Consider the following 18694-nt stretch of genomic DNA (forward strand, 5'->3'; position numbering starts at 1 on the left):
TGAAGAAACTGTTCCATCAGACAGCTGCAGAGTGGCAATTGAATTTTTTCTATATCTTTCAGTTGCCATGGCTTGGAAGAATTTTGAGTTTTCTTCACCAACTTTGATATATCTAATAGTGCATCTTTTCTTCCAGTATAAAAACTGCAAATGTAGAAGATGTTCATGATGCATCTTCACCAATTTCCTGAAATTGGATTTAGTTCTGAACAAGGGCCTGAAATCTTCCAAATCATCTAACCAGAGGATCACCAAGTTGCACTTCTCAATCAGTGCTTTAATATGTGATAAACCCTTCTGCCATTTCTTACGTGCAAACCTTAATGACTTTAATTTGTCCATTATAATTGCTGATATATGGGTTTTATGAGAATGTTTTTGCCAAACCACCTGAACACACTCCATAAAGCCAGGTTGATGTACCCAATAATTTTCAAATCTGAAGATGTGAGCTTTTGGGATGTTGGTGCAGATTGAAACCACACAAGGAACATGATCTGAGGCAGTTTTGGCCAGTGGTGTGACTTGTGTATTGGGGTACTGACTAATCCAGCTGGCGGAGGTAAGAAAAACCAATCCAACTGTTCAAGGAGTGGGAAATCCTGCATATTAGACCATGTGAATCTTATCCCCTTTAGTGGCAGTTCCAACAAACCCAAATGACCTATGACCTCGTTGAAGATAAAGATATCATTGACATCACCACCAGGAAGATTTCGATTATCCAAAGATCTTATGAAATTAAAATCTCCCAACAGCATCCAATTCTGCTCAGGCTCCACTTTTAGATTATAGAGCCAACTAACAAATTCATCCCTCAAGACACCCTGGCAGGGTCCATAAACATTCACCAGATACCATTGATCATCATTATGCACAGATTTAAAACTAATCACAATCCCAAAGGGTTTAACTTCAATTAAAGTACCCAAGAAAAAACCTGAACACCACACAGTCAAAATTCCACCAGAAGCTCCTCTTGAAGGAGATTCAACGAACTGATCAAAACCCACAGGACAAATGCTCTTAATTAAATTATGAGGGCAATCTGAGAGCTTAGTTTCCTGCAAGCATACAACTGCACACTGACTTTCAGTTACTTTCTGTCTAACCGCACGTTGCCTTGTTTCAGAGTTCAATCCACGGACATTCCAACACAGAATCTTCCAATTACGCATTGACATTTGATTCATAAAATAACATATAATAGCGTGGGATACACATCAAGATCTCAAAGGTACGGTGCAGAATTCATGGGTAGCCGGTGACCATACTTTGTCAGCTACCGACGTGCGAGCAAAGCTGGATGCTCTAGCCAATAATCTTGGCTAGTGGGCAAAGTCTTCCTTTGGGAGTGTCAGAGGTGAGATACGGAGCTTGAAGAAGGAACTAGATCGTATGCGAGGTGATCCAGTGAGAGTGGGTCCGTCCCATGCAGAAACCAAGATTAATGATCGCCTAATCGAGCTATATCTACGCGAAGAACTAATGTGGAGGCAACGTTCTCGTGTACAGTGGCTCGCTGAGGGCGACCGCAATTCGCACTTCTTCCATATGAGAGCCTCGATGAGACGCCGTAAAAACTTGATCAAAGCACTTCAACGTGCAGATGGGCAGCTAACGGAAGACTTGTCGGAGATGCAACAACTCGCATTGGAATATTATAAGAACTTGTATACTTCGGAGGGAGTCCAATGAGTGGCTGAAGTTTTAGAACATGTTCCTGTCAAGGTAACACCGGCAATGAATGACATACTCTTGGCCCCTTATGATGCCAAGGAGGTAAAAACGGCGCTCTACCAGATGTTCCCAACAAAAGCTCCGGGCCCAGACGGGTTCCCTGCACATTTTTTCAGAGGCACTGGGACATTTGCGGAGATGCGGTGACAACGGCTGTACTAGGTATTGTGAAGGGTGAAGAGAATCCAGGTTGCATTAATGACACACTGTTGGTACTTATTCCCAAGGTATCCAACCTCACTTTGCTTTCTCAATTTCGCCCTATCAACTTATGTAATGTGTTCTACAAGATTGCCTCGAAGGTACTTTCAAACCATCTAAAGCAGATTCTTCCGGACATCATCTCTGAGGAACAATCAGCGTTTGTACCAGGGAGGTTAATCACCGACTGTAACGCCCTCGATGCAGCTATTTCTCATACGTGTCGAAGCACGACTTAGAGGCATAACCGCATTGAAAGCAATGTCGCAAGTAAGGTAATCTTCACAACAACCCATGTAAAATAGATAATAAGGGGAAAGGTACATGGTTGGCTTACACTCGCCACGTCACACAAAGTACATAAATAGCATTACATCATCCAATACAATCATGGTCCGAATACGGTACCAAAATAAAAGATCAACCCCAACAAGCGACATGGTCCCGATCGCCCCAACTGGGCACCACTACTAATCATCAGGGAAAGACACATAGTAACGGCGGGAGTCTTCGTCGAACTCCCACTTGAGCTCAAGCGCATCATCTGGAACGAAATCATCGGGCCCTGCATCTGGTTTGGAAGTAATCTGTGAGCCACGGGGACTCAGCAATCTCGCACCCTCGCGATCAAGACTATTTAAGCTTATAGGAAAGGCAAAGGTAATATGTGGAGCTGCAGCAAGCGACTAGCATATATGGTGGCTAACCTGTTCGCAAAAGAGCGCAAGAAGACAAGGCAAAGCACGAACGAATAACTATAGAACAGCCTATGGAAAACGTTACTCCAACACCGTGTTCACTTCCCGGACTCCGCCGAGAAGAGACCATCACGGTAGCACACACCGTTGATTCATTTTAATTAAGATAAGGTTCAAGTTATCTACAACCAGACATTAACAAATTCCCATCTGCCCATAATCACGGGCACGGCTTTCGAAAGTTCAAATCCCTGTAGGGGAGTCCCAACTTAGCCCATGACAAGCTCTCACGGTCAACGAAGGATGTACCTTCTCCCGAGACATTCCGATCAGACTCGGTATCCCGGTTCTACAAGACAATTTCGACAAGCTAAAACAAATCCAGCAACACCGCCCGAATGTGCCGACAAATCCCGATAGGAGCTGCACATATCTCGTTCTCAGGGCACACTCAGATGAGACATCCTACGAGTAAAACCAAACCTCAAGTTGCCCCGAGGTGGCCCCGCAGTCTGCTCGGTCAGACCAACACTCAGAGGAGCACTGGCCCAGGGGGGTTTAAATAAGATGACCCTTGGGCTCCGGAAACCCAAGGGAAAAAGAGGCTAGGTGGCAAATGGTAAAACCAAGGTTGGGCATTGCTGGAGGAGTTTTATTCAAGGCAAACTATCAAGGGGTTCCCATTATTACCCAACCGCGTAAGGAACGCAAAATCCGGGAACATAACACCGATATGACGGAAACTAGGGCGGCAAGAGTGGAACAAAACACTAGGCAAAAGGCCGAGCCTTCCACCCTTTACCAAGTATATAGATGCATTAAGATAACAAGATAATATAGTGATATCCCAACAAGAAAATTAATGTTCCAACAAGGAACGATCTCCAATCTTCACCTGCAACTAGCAACGCTATAAGAGGGGTTGAGCAAAGCAGTAACATAGCCAATCAACGGTTTGCTAAGACATGGTGGGTTAGAGGGTTGACATGGCAATTTGGGAGGCATGATAAGCAAGTGGTAGGCATCATAGCATAGGCATAGCAAAAGAGCGAGCATCTAGCAAAGCAAAGATAGAAGTGATTTCGAGGGTATGATCATCTTGCCTACAAAGTTATCAGAGTTGACTGGATCCTCGAAAGCAAACTCAACGGGCTCCTCGTTAGCGAACTCGTCTCCCGGCTCTACCCAAACAAGACAAACAAGCAAAAGGAACACAATCAACCACGTGCAAATGCTCGAACAACATGATGCAAACATGGTATGCTATGCGGGATGCGATATGTGATGCATATGCAAGATTTGACAAGGAAGGATTGAACCTGGCCTCAACTTGGAAATCCAAGTATGCCACTGGAAAGGTGAGGTGATTTCGTTTGAAATCGATATAAAGAACACCGGAATCGGAGGCACGATTTGGAAATGGCAAGCAAAACAAATATGGCACCGGTCTGCGATAAACAGCAAGTAGCCATCTAAATGCATCAAGTTAAATATGCTACAGCACCCAAACATGACAACAAAATACATGGAAGGGATCCACTCATGATGCTTGACAAAAGATGAACACTGAGCTACGGCCAATTCATCCATTAACAGATTCAAACAAGCATGGCAAAAGTGCAATTGATAAACAGGTTTCAGACTTAGTGAAATTAACACAAGCCTGGAATTTCAGATCAGGTAGCACACTTTGGAGCACGAAAACTATGTGCTACAGGAACTTAACATGGCAAAGCAAGGCATAAAATGGAGCTACTCAAAGAGCTTAACAAAAGTCCCTTAGTGACCTTGAGCCAAAAGGGATCAGAAAATACAATTGCAAGCATGTGAACATGGCAAAAACACAAACAGGTTACAGACTTAGAGAAAAACTGGAACATGCAAATATCTTAACGAGTAGGCATGTTCACGAGCTCGATGCACTCACTACAGAGCAAGGCATGACAATATAAGCATACACCCATCAAGAATACATATTATATAAGCTATACATGGCAAGAACAACAACATAGCATGCACGGATCAACAACAACATCCTCGGCAAAATTGCTAACAAGTAGACAATCTGCCAGGATTCACGAAATAGCAAAAGTAGAGCTCGATTGACTCAAGATAGGGTGCTCCATAATTGCAAACAAATACATGGATGGATAGAGCACCACAATATAAACAAATCATCCTTACTGATCATCCTCAAAAGAGGCACGGATCACTAGGAAACAACATGAACATATGGCATATTGATAAAAACAGATCAAGGACTTGGAGAAATTCTAAGTCCCTGAAATCAGCATTAACGAATGCACTACTTTGCAAGCTTGTGCTAGTCACCACACATATCACAAAAATACATGGATAGAACCTCTGTAAATATGGCAAAGCATATAACAAAACTCATGTAGAGCTCAGGAGCATATCATGCACACATTAATCATGGCAAAAATGACAAATAGCTATTTGGTGTAGCAGATCTGACAAATAACTCAAATAGCTCTCTTACAACAGCATTTAGGGCACCAAGATGAACTCAAATGAAAATGATGTAATTTGGTGAAATGATGTACTCTCTGAAACAAACATTTTGATATGCTACACGCCCAAAACGGAGCTACGGATGCGTAGATATAGCATGACAAAGTATGCTAAAAATTCAGGGAGTTAGGAGAAAAAGTCAACCGGGTGGATCTAGGGTTTCACTGTAGCTGACGCGCTCCCGATCCGATGCGGCGGAGGATCTCGCCGGAGAAGCTGCGCGGGCCGCCGGAGTTGACGGGGGCGGCCGGATCCAGGCGAGGGGGAGGCGAGGGCGAGGCCGGTCGGCACCGGGTGCGGAACGGCGGCGAGCGGGGCCGGCGGAGGCGACGAGGGGCGTCGGGGCGCGGCGGGTCGCCGGCGATGGCGACAGTGGCCGGTGCGGACTCCTCGCCGGAGCTGGAGGCGACGGGCGGCAAGAGTGCTGCGGAGGCGGCGGGGAAGACCCGCGGGGCAACCGGGCTGGGAGGGCCCCGCCTGGGCTCGGGCGGGCCGGCGGCGAAGTGGGCACCGCGGGGACACGTGGTGTGCCCTTATTGGGCGAGGGCGGCAGCGGCGAAATGTCCGGCCGGAACGGACATTGTCCAGCGGCTGGAGGGGAATTTTTCTAGGGTTTGGAAGAGGAGATCCGGGATTTCGGAGGAGGGGCTATTTATAGGCATAGGAGGAGCTAGGAGAGTCCAAATGAGGTGCGGTTTTCGACCACGCGATCGTGATCGAACGCTCTAGATGATGGAGAGGGTTTTGGTGGGTTTTGGGCCAAATTGGAGGGGTGTTGGGCTGCAACACACACGAGGCCTTCTCGGTCCCTCGGTTGACCGTTGGAGCATCAAACGAAGTCCAAATGGTACGAAACTTGACAGGCAGTCTACCGGTAGTAAACCAAGGCCGCTTGGCAAGTCTCGGTCCAATCCGAAAATGTTTAACCCCCACACACGAAAGGAAGGTAGAAAGGACCACCGGAGGAGATAGGATCGCCGGAATGCAAAACGGACAACGGAGAAAATGCTCGGATGCATGAGACGAACACGTATGCAAATGCAATGCACATGATGATATGATATGAGATGCATGACAATGACAACAATACAAGGAGACAAAAACCCGAACCCGAGGAAATAAAATAACTTAGCGCCGAAAATGGCAAGAGTTGGAGTACATATAAGGTAAATTACATCCGGAGTGTTACAAAACTCCACCACTACGAAAGGATCTCGTCCCGAGATTTAGGGCTGGAAGAACGCCGGGTACTCAGAACGGAGGTGATCCTCGCGTTCCCAGGTGGCTTCACGGTCGGAATGGTGTGACCACTTGACTTTGAGGAATTTGATTGACTTATTGCGAGTCTTGCATTCAGTCTCTTCCAGAATAGCAACGGGGTGCTCACGATAAGAGAGATCTTCTTGGAGATCAATGTCTTCGAAGTTGACGGTGCGGTCAGGAGTCTTGAAGCACTTGCGGAGCTGAGAGACATGGAACACGTCGTGCACATTTGCAAAATTTGAAGGAAGCTCGAGTTGATAGGCGAGATTGCCTCTCTTGCTGACGATCTTGAAAGGACCCACGTATCTAGGGGCAAGCTTCCCTTTGATACCGAAGCGACGAGTACCTTTCATTGGAGAGACGCGGAGGTAAACATGATCTCCGATCTCGAAAGCCAAATCGCGGTGCTTACTATCATAGTAGCTCTTCTGGCGCGATTGCGCTGCTTTGAGGTTATCACGAATGACTTTGCACATCTCCTCTGCCTCTGTGATTAAGTCATTTCCAAGAAGTTGATGTTCACCGGTTTCAGACCAGTTGAGTGGAGTACGGCACTTCCTGCCATACAGAATTTTGAATAGGGCCTTGCCCAAACTTGCTTGAAAACTGTTATTGTATGATAATCCGGCATATGGAAGACAATCTTCCCACTTCATACCGAAGGAGATAACGCAAGCCCTGAGCATATCTTCAAGAATCTGATTGACACGCTCGACTTGACCGCTAGTTTGCGGATGGAAAGTTGTTCTGAAGCGGATGTTGGTGCCCATGGCCTTCTGAAAAGACTCCCAAAACTTGGAGGTAAAGATGCTGCCACGGTCTGAAGAGATCACCTGTGGAATACCGTGCAGAGAGATAATTCGAGAGGTATAGATATCCACCAATTGAGCTGCAGTGATTGACTCTTTGATAGGCAGAAAGTGAGCCACTTTAGTGAGTTTGTCGATGACAACGAATATAGCATCATTACCACGCTTGGACTTTGGAAACCCAGTCACGAAGTCCATCTCAATGTGGTCAAACTTCCATTCTAGAATGGCAAGAGGTTGGAGGAGACCAGCTGGTCTTTGGTGTTCTGCCTTCACTCTTCTGCAGACATCACACTCATTCACGAACTGAGCAATCTCATGCTTCATTCGAGTCCACCAATAAGCCTGCTTGAGGTCCTGATACATCTTCGTACTCCCAGGGTGGATGGAGAGGAGTGAATTGTGAGCCTCATTCATGATAACTTTACGAAGGTCACCTTTGGGCACAACAATACGATCCTCGAAGAAGAGAGTATCCTTGTCATCAAGGCGGTAGCACTTGTACTTGGGTTGACTCTTGGCAATCCCAATCTTCACCTTCTTCACCATAGCATCAAGAAGTTGAGCCTCGTGAATCTGATCTTCCAAAGTAGGAGAGACTTGAAGGTTGGCGAGGAAACCTTGAGGAACAACTTGCAGATTGAGTTTGCGGAAAGCTTCACAAAGCTCGGGTTGGTAAGGCTTGATAATCAGGCTGTTGCAATAAGCCTTCCTGCTCAAAGCGTCAGCAATCACATTGGCCTTGCCTGGAGTATACTCGATACTCGGATTATACTCTTGAATCATTTCGACCCAACGAGTCTGCCTGAGGTTGAGATTAGGCTGAGTGAAGATGTACTTGAGGCTCTTGTGGTTAGTGAAGATGTCCACTTTTCTTCCCAATAAGAGATGTCTCCAAGTCAAAAGAGCATGCACAAATGCCGCCAACTCGAGGTCATGAGTGGGGTAGTTCTTCTCGTTGGGCTTCAACTGGCGAGAGGTATAAGCCACAACTTTCTTCTCTTGCATCAACACTGCACCAAGACCTTGAAGAGAGGCATCGCAGAAGACCTCGAACGGTTTGGATTCATCAGGAGGAGTCAGAACTGGAGCAGTGACCAATTTCTCCTTCAAAGTATTGAAAGCGATGTCACATTCTCGAGACCAAACGTACTTGACGTGCTTCTGGAGAAGGTTTGAAAGAGGCTTCGCGATCTTTGAAAAGTTCTCAACGAACCTTCGACAGTAGCTTGCAAGACCAAGGAAGCTGCGGAGTTGCTTCACGTTCTGAGGTGGTTCCCAATTCACAATTGCAGACACCTTCTCAGGATTCACCGCTATGCCCTTGGCAGAGATGATATGCCCAAGATAGAGAACCTCATCGAGCCAAAACTCGCACTTTGAGAACTTGGCGTAGAACTAATGTTCCCTGAGCTTATCGAGCACCAAATGCAAGTGCTTGGCATGATCTTCCTTGTTCTTCGAAAAGACTAGAATGTCATCGAGAGAGACCAAAACAAAGTCATTTGTGTAGGCGTTGAAGATGAAGTTCATCATGCGAGAGAAAGTCGGAGGGGCGTTGACGAGGCCAAAAGACATGACAGTGTATTCATATGAACCATAGCTTGTTCTGAAAGCCGTCTTGGGAATATCTTGCTCACGGATTCGAATTTGGTGATAGCCCATACGGAGATCAAGCTTGGAGAATACTTGGGCACCTTTGAGTTGTTCGAACAGCTCGTTGATGTTGGGAAGTGGGTACTTGTTCTTGATAGTCTTCTTGTTCAATGGACGGTAGTCAACACAAAGTCGGTCCGTTCCATCCTTCTTCTTTACAAAAAGAACTCCACAACCCCACGGAGAAGAACTAGGTCGGATGAGACCCATTCTCTCTTGAATATCGAGTTGCTTCTTTAGCTCCTTCAACTCTTCAGGTCCGAGCTTGTAAGGACGTTTCCAAACAGGTTCCGTGCCAGGCTCAAGATTGATGACGAATTCAACTGGCCGGTGCGGAGGCATTCCTGGAAGCTCTTCTGGAAAGACGTCTTGATATTCGCCAACGACTGGAATTTGAGAGATGGCATCGAGTTCACCCTTCTCATTGAGAGAAAACAGATGGATGGTATCATCACGAGCGGCAAAGACAATTACATCCTCAGACGAATGTGTCAATTGAATCTGCCTCGCAGCACAATCAAGATGCGCCTTGTGCTTAGAAAGCCAATCCATTCCGAGAATAAGATCAATATCCGAGTTACCAAGGACCACTGGAGAGGATAGAAACTTGTAGTCGCCCAACGTGATAGAGACATCGGGAGCAATCAAACTAGAAGTCAAAAGCTTGCCAGGAGAAACAACTTGCATGACTTTGGGCATGACCTCAGTATCAACATTGTGCTTCGATGCAAATGGGCATGACAAGAAAGAATGCGATGCACCAGTATCAAAAAGTACTTTCGCAGGAACATCGTTAACAGGAAGGTTACCCATGATGACATCCGACGAGTTCTCTGCCTGAACTGCATTCATCAAGTTGACCTTGGCGTGCTTGGGGTTATGCTTGACCACAGCTGTACTTGCCGATCTCACAGGAGGAGGAGGAGGGAGATGCCTCTGATTGAAGCATTTGTTGGCATAGTGACCCTTCTGTTGGCACTTGTTGCACGTGACCTCTGAAAGCGGACGGTGATACAGAGCACTCGATCTTGGAGCTTGAGACGAAGTCTTGTTCTGAAAGCCAGGGTTGGGTGGGTGGGAAGATCCACTGCCATCTTTGCTCTTCTGCTGAAAAGGCTGACGGAACGAAGGAGGAGGAAGCCAATACTTCTGCTGCTTGGCCACTTGGGTAGAGGAACAAGGAGTAGCATCTCTGACTCGTTTCTTGGAAGCATCACACTTCAGTTGAGCAGCCTCTTGCTTCAATGCCATGTTGTAGAACTCATCGTACCTCAAGGGCTCAAAGAGAACAAGAGCTAGCTGGATTTCCTCTCTGAGACCACCCCTGAACTAGTATATCATGCTCTTCTCGTCAGGGATGTCCTGCTTAGCAAAGCGGGCGAGCTTCTGAAACAACTTGTTGTAGTCATAGACAGACATAGAGCCTTGCTTCAGGTTGCGGAATTCCTCGCGCTTGCTTTCAACCTCGCTTTGAGGAATATGATGAGCTTTGAAGTCTTGACGGAATTCATCCCAGGTAATCTCACGGCCTCCTCTAGAATTTTTGTACTGCTGAAACCATTCTGCAGCTTGGTCTTTGAGTTGGAAGGAAGCGAACTTGACAAAGTCCTCAGGCCTGACGTTACTGCACTCGAAATGCTTGCACAAGTCCACGAGCCAATCGTCAGCATCAGTTGCCTCAACACAATTGCTGAAAGTCTTTGGCTGGTTAGCAAGGAACTGGTTGAGTGTAGCAAAGCGATTCTGATTGTTTCCTTGGTTGCCTTGGTTCGCTTGGTTGCGCTCTTGAAGAATTTGCATGATCAACTGCGTGTTTGCATTGGTAGCGGCCATCACAGCTTGCCATGCCTCCGGAGGAGGAGGTGGTGGTGGCGGATCAGGATTTGGAGTCGTGCGCGTTGGAGGAGCCATCCTGAAGAGGTTGACATCCATTAGCACATTGACAGATAAAATTGAAGCTGAATCAAGCGGGTAGAAATTGCAACATATCGTATTCACATCCGAACGAAATGAACGAATGCATTCCAACTGAAATGATCACATATCCATAAATTGAGAAGCCACGTAGAGGAATAAAATCAACAAGGTACGGAGCAAGAATGAGTACTCGGTAAAGATCACCCAATCTCAAACCAAGTATCCGTGGAAGAAGAACTAGAGCTACAAGAATTCCCACCTATGAAACTCCCGAACCTTTCCGGTTATGCAATCAGGTGTCGGGGATACAGGGGAAGCATAATATCCCACCCAAATCTAGCAAATCCTACATCCAGCTGTATCCATCCTTCAACACATAACCGAGAAAACCTCGGTAATCGTCTACCTCAACCTTCGAAAAGCATCCGTTATACAAGTTATGGCAATACTCTCGAACTCCCGCCCCAGTACTGGGTGGCGTCGAGGTTATCTCACCAACAACTGCATAAAAGAGATTTTCGATGTCGGCGAACTAAACTCAGGTATTCCAGAACTGCAACGATAAAATTGTGACAACAACACCTCGGAGCTCAACTCTCCGGGACACTGCCACAACCCCTAAATGACAGGAGGCACCAAGAACAATGTTCTCGTCACAAATCGACCGGAACGATTTCAAGATACCCGTGTGATCCTAAAAAAAATTTAGTGAAATTTGAGAAGAGAAGAGTCAAAAATCTACGTCAGGATGCCTTACCAGAGCGATGAGGGGACTGGGGAGTAAAAAGAATTCCTAAACTCTCCGATATATAATTCCTAAATGACTCAAAACATTTTTCTAGACTCAACAGTGGCAGCTAATTCGATCAAGCAATGGGGCTCCTAAGGTCGGGGAAGGCTCTGATTACCAACTTGTAACGCCCTCAATGCGGCTATATCTCCTACGTGTCAAAGCACGACTTAGAGGCATAACCGCATTGAAAGCAATGTCACAAGTAAGGTAATCTTCACAACAACCCATGTAAAATAGATAATAAGGGGAAAGGTACATAGTTGGCTTACACTCGCCACGTCACACAAAGTACATAAATAGCATTACATCATCCAATACAATCATGATCCGACTACGGTACCAAAATAAAAGATCAACCCCAAAAAGCGACATGGTCCCGATCGCCCCAACCGGGCACCACTACTGATCATCAGGGAAAGAAACATAGTAACGGCGGGAGTCTTTGTCGAACTCCCACTTGAGCTCAGGCACATCATCTGGAACGGAATCATCGGGCCCTGCATCTGGTTTGGAAGTAATCTGTGAGCCACGGGGACTCAGCAATCTCGCACCCTCGCGATTAAGACTATTTAAGCTTATAGGAAAGGCAAAGGTAATATGTGAAGCTGCAGCAAGCGACTAGCATATATGGTGGCTAACCTGTTCGCAAAAGAGAGCGAGAAGACAAGGCAAAGCACGAACGAATAACTATAGAATATCCTACGGCAAACATTACTCCAACACCGTGTTCACTTCCCGGACTCCGCCGAGAAGAGACCATCACGGTAACACACACCGTTGATTCATTTTAATTAAGTTAAGGTTCAAGTTATCTACAACCGGACATTAACAAATTCCCATCTGCCCATAACCGCGGGCACGGCTTTCGAAAGTTCAAATCCCTGTAGGGAGTCCCAACTTAGCCCATGACAAGCTCTCACGGTCAACGAAGGATGTACCTTCTCCCGAGACATTCCGATCAGACTCGGTATCCCGGTTCTACAAGACAATTTCGACAAGCTAAAACAAATCCAACAACACCGCCCGAATGTGCCGACAAATCCCGATAGGAGCTGCACATATCTCGTTCTCAGGGCACACTCAGATGAGACATCCTACGAGTAAAACCAAACCTCAAGTTGCCCCGAGGTGGCCCCGCAGTATGCTCGGTCGGACCAACACTTAGAGGAGCACTGGCCCAAGGGGGTTTAAATAAGATGACCCTTGGGCTCCGGAAACCCAAGGGAAAAAGAGGCTAGGTGGCAAATGGTAAAACCAAGGTTGGGCATTGCTGGAGGAGTTTTATTCAAGGCGAACTGTCAAGGGGTTCCCATTATTACCCAACCGCGTAAGGAACGCAAAATCCGGGAACATAACACCGATATGACGGAAACTAGGGCGGCAAGAGTGGAACAAAACACTAGGCAAAAGGCCGAGCCTTCCACCCTTTACCAAGTATATAGATGCATTAAGATAACAAGATAATATAGTGATATCCCAGCAAGAAAATTAATGTTCCAACAAGGAACGATCTCCAATCTTCACCTGCAACTAGCAACGCTATAAGAGGGGTTGAGCAAAGCGGTAACATAGCCAATCAACGGTTTGCTAGGACATGGTGGGTTAGAGGTTTGACATGGCAATTTGGGAGGCATGATAAGCAAGTGGTAGGCATCGTAGCATAGGCATAGCAAAAGAGCGAGCATCTAGCAAAGCAAAGATAGAAGTGATTTCGAGGGTGTGATCATCTTGCCTACAAAGTTATCAGAGTTGACTGGATCCTCGAAAGCAAACTCAACGGGCTCCTCGTTAGCGAACTCGTCTCCCGGCTCTACCCAAACAAGACAAACAAGCAAAAGGAACACAATCAACCACGTGCAAATGCTCGAACAACATGATGCAAACATGGTATGCTATGCGGGATGCGATATGTGATGCATATGCAAGATTTGACAAGGAAGGATTGAACCTGGCCTCAACTTGGAAATCCAAGTATGCCACTGGAAAGGTGAGGTGATTTCGTTTGAAATCAATATAAATAACACCGGAATCGGAGGCACGGTTTGGAAATGGCAAGTAAAACAAATATGGCACCGGTCTGCGATAAACAGCAAGTAGCCATCTAAATGCATCAAGTTAAATATGCTACAGCACCCAAACATGACAACAAAATACATGGCAGGGATCCACTCATGATGCTTGACAAAAGATGAACACTGAGCTACGGCCAATTCATCCATTAACAGGTTCAAACAAGCATGGCAAAAGTGCAATTGATAAACAGGTTTCAGACTTACTGAAATTAACACAAGCCTGGAATTTCAGATCAGGTAGCACACTTTGGAGCACGAAAACTATGTGCTACAGGAACTTAACATGGCAAAGCAAGGCATGACATGGAGCTACTCAAAGAGCTTAACAAAAGTCCCTTAGTGACCTTGAGCCAAAAGGGATCAGAAAATACAATTGCAAGCATGTGAACATGGAAAAAACACAAACAGGTTACAAACTTAGAGAAAAACTGGAACATGCAAATATCTTAACGAGTAGGCATGTTCACGAGCTCGATGCACTCACTACAAAGCAAGGCATGACAATATAAGCATACACCCATCAAGAATACATATTATATAAGCTATACATGGCAAGAACAACAACATAGCATGCACGGATCAACAACAACATCCTCGGCAAAATTGCTAACAAGTAGACAATCTGCCAGGATTCACGAAATAGCAAATGTAGAGCTCGATTGACTCAAGCTAGGGTGCTCCATAATTGCAAACAAATACATGGATGGATAGAGCACCACAATATAATCAAATCATCCTCAAAAGAGGCACGGATCACTAGGAAACAACATGAACATATGGCATATTGATAAAAACAGATCAAGGACTTGGAAAAATTCTAAGTCCCTGAAATCAGCATTAATGAATGCACTATTTTGCAAGCTTGTGCTAGTCACCACACATATCACAAAAATACATGGATAGCACCTCTGTAAAGATGACAAAGCATATAACAAAACTCATGTAGAGCTCAGGAGCATATCATGCACACATTAATCATTGCAAAAATGACAAATAGCTATTTGGTGCAGCAGATCTGACAAATAACTCAAATAGCTCTCTTCCAACAGCATTTCAGGCACCAAGATGGACTCAAATGAAAATGATGCAATGAGATGAAATGATGTACTCTCTGAGACGAACATTTTGATATGCTACACGCCCAAAACGGAGCTACGGATGCGGAGATATAGCATGACAAAGTATGTTAAAAATTCTGGGAGTTAGGAGAAAAAGTCAACCGGGTGGATCTAGGGTTTCACTGTAGCTGACGCGCTCCCGATCCGATGCAGCGGCGAATCTCTCCGGAGAAGCTGCGTGGGCCGCCGGAGTTGACGGGGGCGGCCGGATCCGGGCGAGGGGGAGGCGAGGGCGAGGCCGGTCGGCACCGGGTGCGGAACGGTGGCGAGCGGGGCCGGCGGAGGCGACGAGGGGCGTCGGGGCGCGGCGGGTCACCCGCGATGGCGACGGTGGCCGGCGCGGGCTCCTCGCTGGAGCTGGAGGCGACGGGCGGCAAGAGTGTTGCGGAGGCAGCGGGGAAGACCCGCGGGGCAACCGGGCCGGGAGGGCCCCGCCTGGGCCCGGGCGGGCCAACGGCGCGGAGGCGGCGAAATGGGCACCACGGGGACACGTGGCATGCCCTTATTGGGCGAGGGCGGCGGCGGTGAAATGTCCGGCCGGAACGGACATTGTCCGGCGGCTGGAGGGGAATTTTTCTAGGGTTTGGAAGAGGAGATTCGAGATTTTTGAGGAGGGGCTATTTATAGGCATAGGTGGAGCTAGGAGAGTCCAAATGAGGTGCGGTTTTCGGCCATGCGATCGTGATCGAACGCTCTAGATGATGGAGAGGGTTTTGGTGGGTTTTGGGCCAAATTGGAGGGGTGTTGGGCTGCAACACACACGAGGCCTTCTCGGTCCCTCGGTTAACCGTTGGAGCATCAAACGAAGTCCAAATGGTACGAAACTTGACACGTGGTCTACCGGTAGTAAACCAAGGACGCTTAGCAAGTCTCGGTCCAATCCGGAAATGTTTAACCCCCACACTCAAAAGGAAGGTAGAAAGGACCACCGGAGGAGATAGGAGCGCCGGAATGCAAAACGGACAATGGGGAAAATGTTCGGATGCATGAGACGAACACGTATGCAAATGCAATGCACATGATGACATGATATGAGATGCATGACAATGACAACAACACAAGGAGACAAAAACCCGAATCCGAGAAAATAAAACAACTTAGCGCCGGAAACCGCAAGAGTTGGAGTACATATAAGGTAAATTACATCCGGGGTGTTACACCGACAACATTATTTCAGCGTATGAATGTCTGCATTTTATGAAGTGAAACAGAGCCAAAAGTAACAGTTTTGCTGCACTGAAACTAGATATGATGAAGGCATATGATCGTGTAGAATGGAGTTACCTTAGATCAATCATGGAGAAGCTGGGCTTCGCTGCACCGTGGGTGCAAGTAATCATGAATATGGTGAGCTCAGTGTCTTTTTCGGTTATGTTTAATGGCGTCAAGTCAGAAGTGCTTCACCCAACACGAGGTATCTGACAGGGAGATCCTATCTCTCCATACCTCTTTCTGTTAGCAGTGGAGGGCCTTTCGTGCGTCTTAAAATCTCAGATTCAGCCGTCCCAGCTCAGTGGCATTAAGGTGGCACCGTCGGCTCCGGCGGTGAACCACCTTTTATTCGCGGACGACAGCCTGTTGTTTTTTAGGGCGAGTGTTAATGGAGCGGAAGAGGTTTCAAACCTATTGGATAGATATTGCATGGCTTCGGGGCAGCGCATCAACAGAGATAAGTCCTCAATTTTCTTCAGTAGGGGCTGTCCGGAAATAGTTCGCAATGTTGTTAAGGGATACCTACATGTCCCTAATGAATCTTTGAGTGACAGATATTTGGGCCTGCCCACAGATGTTGGACACTCCAAGAAAGGAACTTTCAAATACTTAAGTGATAGAGTGTGGGACAAGGTTAAAGGATGGATGAGTAAATGTCTCTCGGCTTGTGGAAAGGACGTTCTCATTAAATCAGTGGCCCAGGCAATACTTGTGTTTTCGATGTCTTGCTTTAAGTTGCCAAGGGGTTTGTGTGACCACATTAAGTCAACCATACGGAAATTTTGGTGGGGATGCAAGCAAGGTGAACAGAAACCAGCATGGGTCTCTTGGGACTTGATGACCAGACCAAAGAACTTGGGTGGTCTCGGGTTCAAAGATCTTGAGGTTTTCAATTTAGATCTATTGGCAAGACAGGCTTGGATATTGATGCAAGAACCAGACACCCTAAGTGCAAGGATTTCGAAGGGAGCTTACTTTCCAGAAAGTAATATTCTTGAAGCGGAGTTGGGTTCTAGGCCTTCCCAAATTTGGAGGGCGATCATCGAAGGATGTGATCTGCTCAAGCAAGGGGTAATTAGACGGATTGGCAATGGTCAAAGCACGAACATCTGGACAGACAACTGGATCCCGAAGGAAACTACGCCAATACCGATCACTTCCCTGGTGGCGAATCCACCGAGAATGGTTTCAGAACTGTTGTCTCCGGCAACAGCAGGGTGCGACGAAGCTTTGGTGAGTTCGGTCTTCTTACCCATAGATGCGAATGCAATACTAAAGATACCCACATGCACTAATAATACAGATGACTTTTGGGCTTGGTACCCGGACAAGAAAGGGAAATTCTCAGTGGCTTCGGCATATAAGTTCTTACTCAAAACGAAACTGCAGCGAGAGGATTGGTTAGAAGGACGATGTGGATCATCTAACACTCACAGGGATGAAAAATCTTGGAGTTCTTTGTGGAAGTTGAAGGTACCGTCTAAAGTTCGTATCTTTTTATGGCGACTTGCACACCACTCATTTCCTACCACTGATGTCCTGAATAAGCGAAATATGTCAGTACAGGATGTTTGCCCGCTTTGTGGGTGTCAAGACTCATGGAGGCATGCCCTCGTCTCTTGCACTATGTCTAGGTGCATATGGGCGCTGACCGACGGCGGTCTTGTCTCTCGCATGACAGCAAATGCAGAACCTAATGCTAGACTTTGGCTTTTTGAGCTCAGCGACGAACTTGATCAGGCGAGCTTCACAAGGATGGCTGTCACTTTGTGGTCAATCTGGTACGCTAGACGCAAGGCAGTGTATGAGTCGTTGTTCCAAAGCCCTCAGCAAACCATTCACTTTGTGGACAATTTTCTTTCTGAACTGGGTCAACTTGAAAGCGGACAGGGACGTAGGGAGGAAAGAGCACCACCTCCGGCTCAGCCTAAACGCTGGCTACCACCACCCAATGGTTCTGTGAAGATTAATGTAGATGCTGCTGTTGTGAGATCACAACGTGGAGGAGCAGTTGCGGCATTGTGCAGAGATCAAAGGGCCAATATTTGGTATCTTCGGTTGTGGTCTTCCGAGGGATCAATGACCCTTTAATCCTGGAGACGTTTGCATGTCGTGAAGCATTACCGCTAGCAGATGACTTGGCCGTTCAAAATATTTGTGTTGCATCAGATTGCCAAGAAGCGGTGAATGATATTACAAAGGGGACAGGAGGTCCAAATGCGGCTATAGTACATGAAATTATAAGCCGTTGTAATAGTTTCAATTCCAGTTCCTTTATTTTTGAACGTAGGAACTTTAATTTTGAGGCTCATAATCCTGTCAAGTTTGCTTGTAACTTAGGCGTAGGTAGGCATGTGTGGTTGGGAAATCCTCATGACCCAAACCTTGTACCTGTGACCATGGTTTTGGATGAATAAATATGGCGAGATCTCTCTCAAAAAAAACCTAGGGCTTGGAGGGGCTGTTTACCACGCCCCTCCACCTATATATAGAGGGGAGGGGATGTCCCAAGAGGACACACCAAGCCCTTGGCGCCCCTCTCTCTCCCGTTACTTCGTAGTTCCACTGCCTCATACTGGAGACGCTTAGCAAAGCGTTGTCGGTGCTCCACCACCACCATCATCACCATGTCGTCGTATTGGTTGTGATCCCATCTACTTCTCTTCTCCCTCTTGTTGGATCA

This window comes from Triticum urartu, chromosome 2A (genome assembly GCF_056163025.1).
Source record: "Triticum urartu cultivar PI428250 chromosome 2A, HENAU_Tu73, whole genome shotgun sequence".
Taxonomy (NCBI): domain Eukaryota; kingdom Viridiplantae; phylum Streptophyta; class Magnoliopsida; order Poales; family Poaceae; genus Triticum; species Triticum urartu.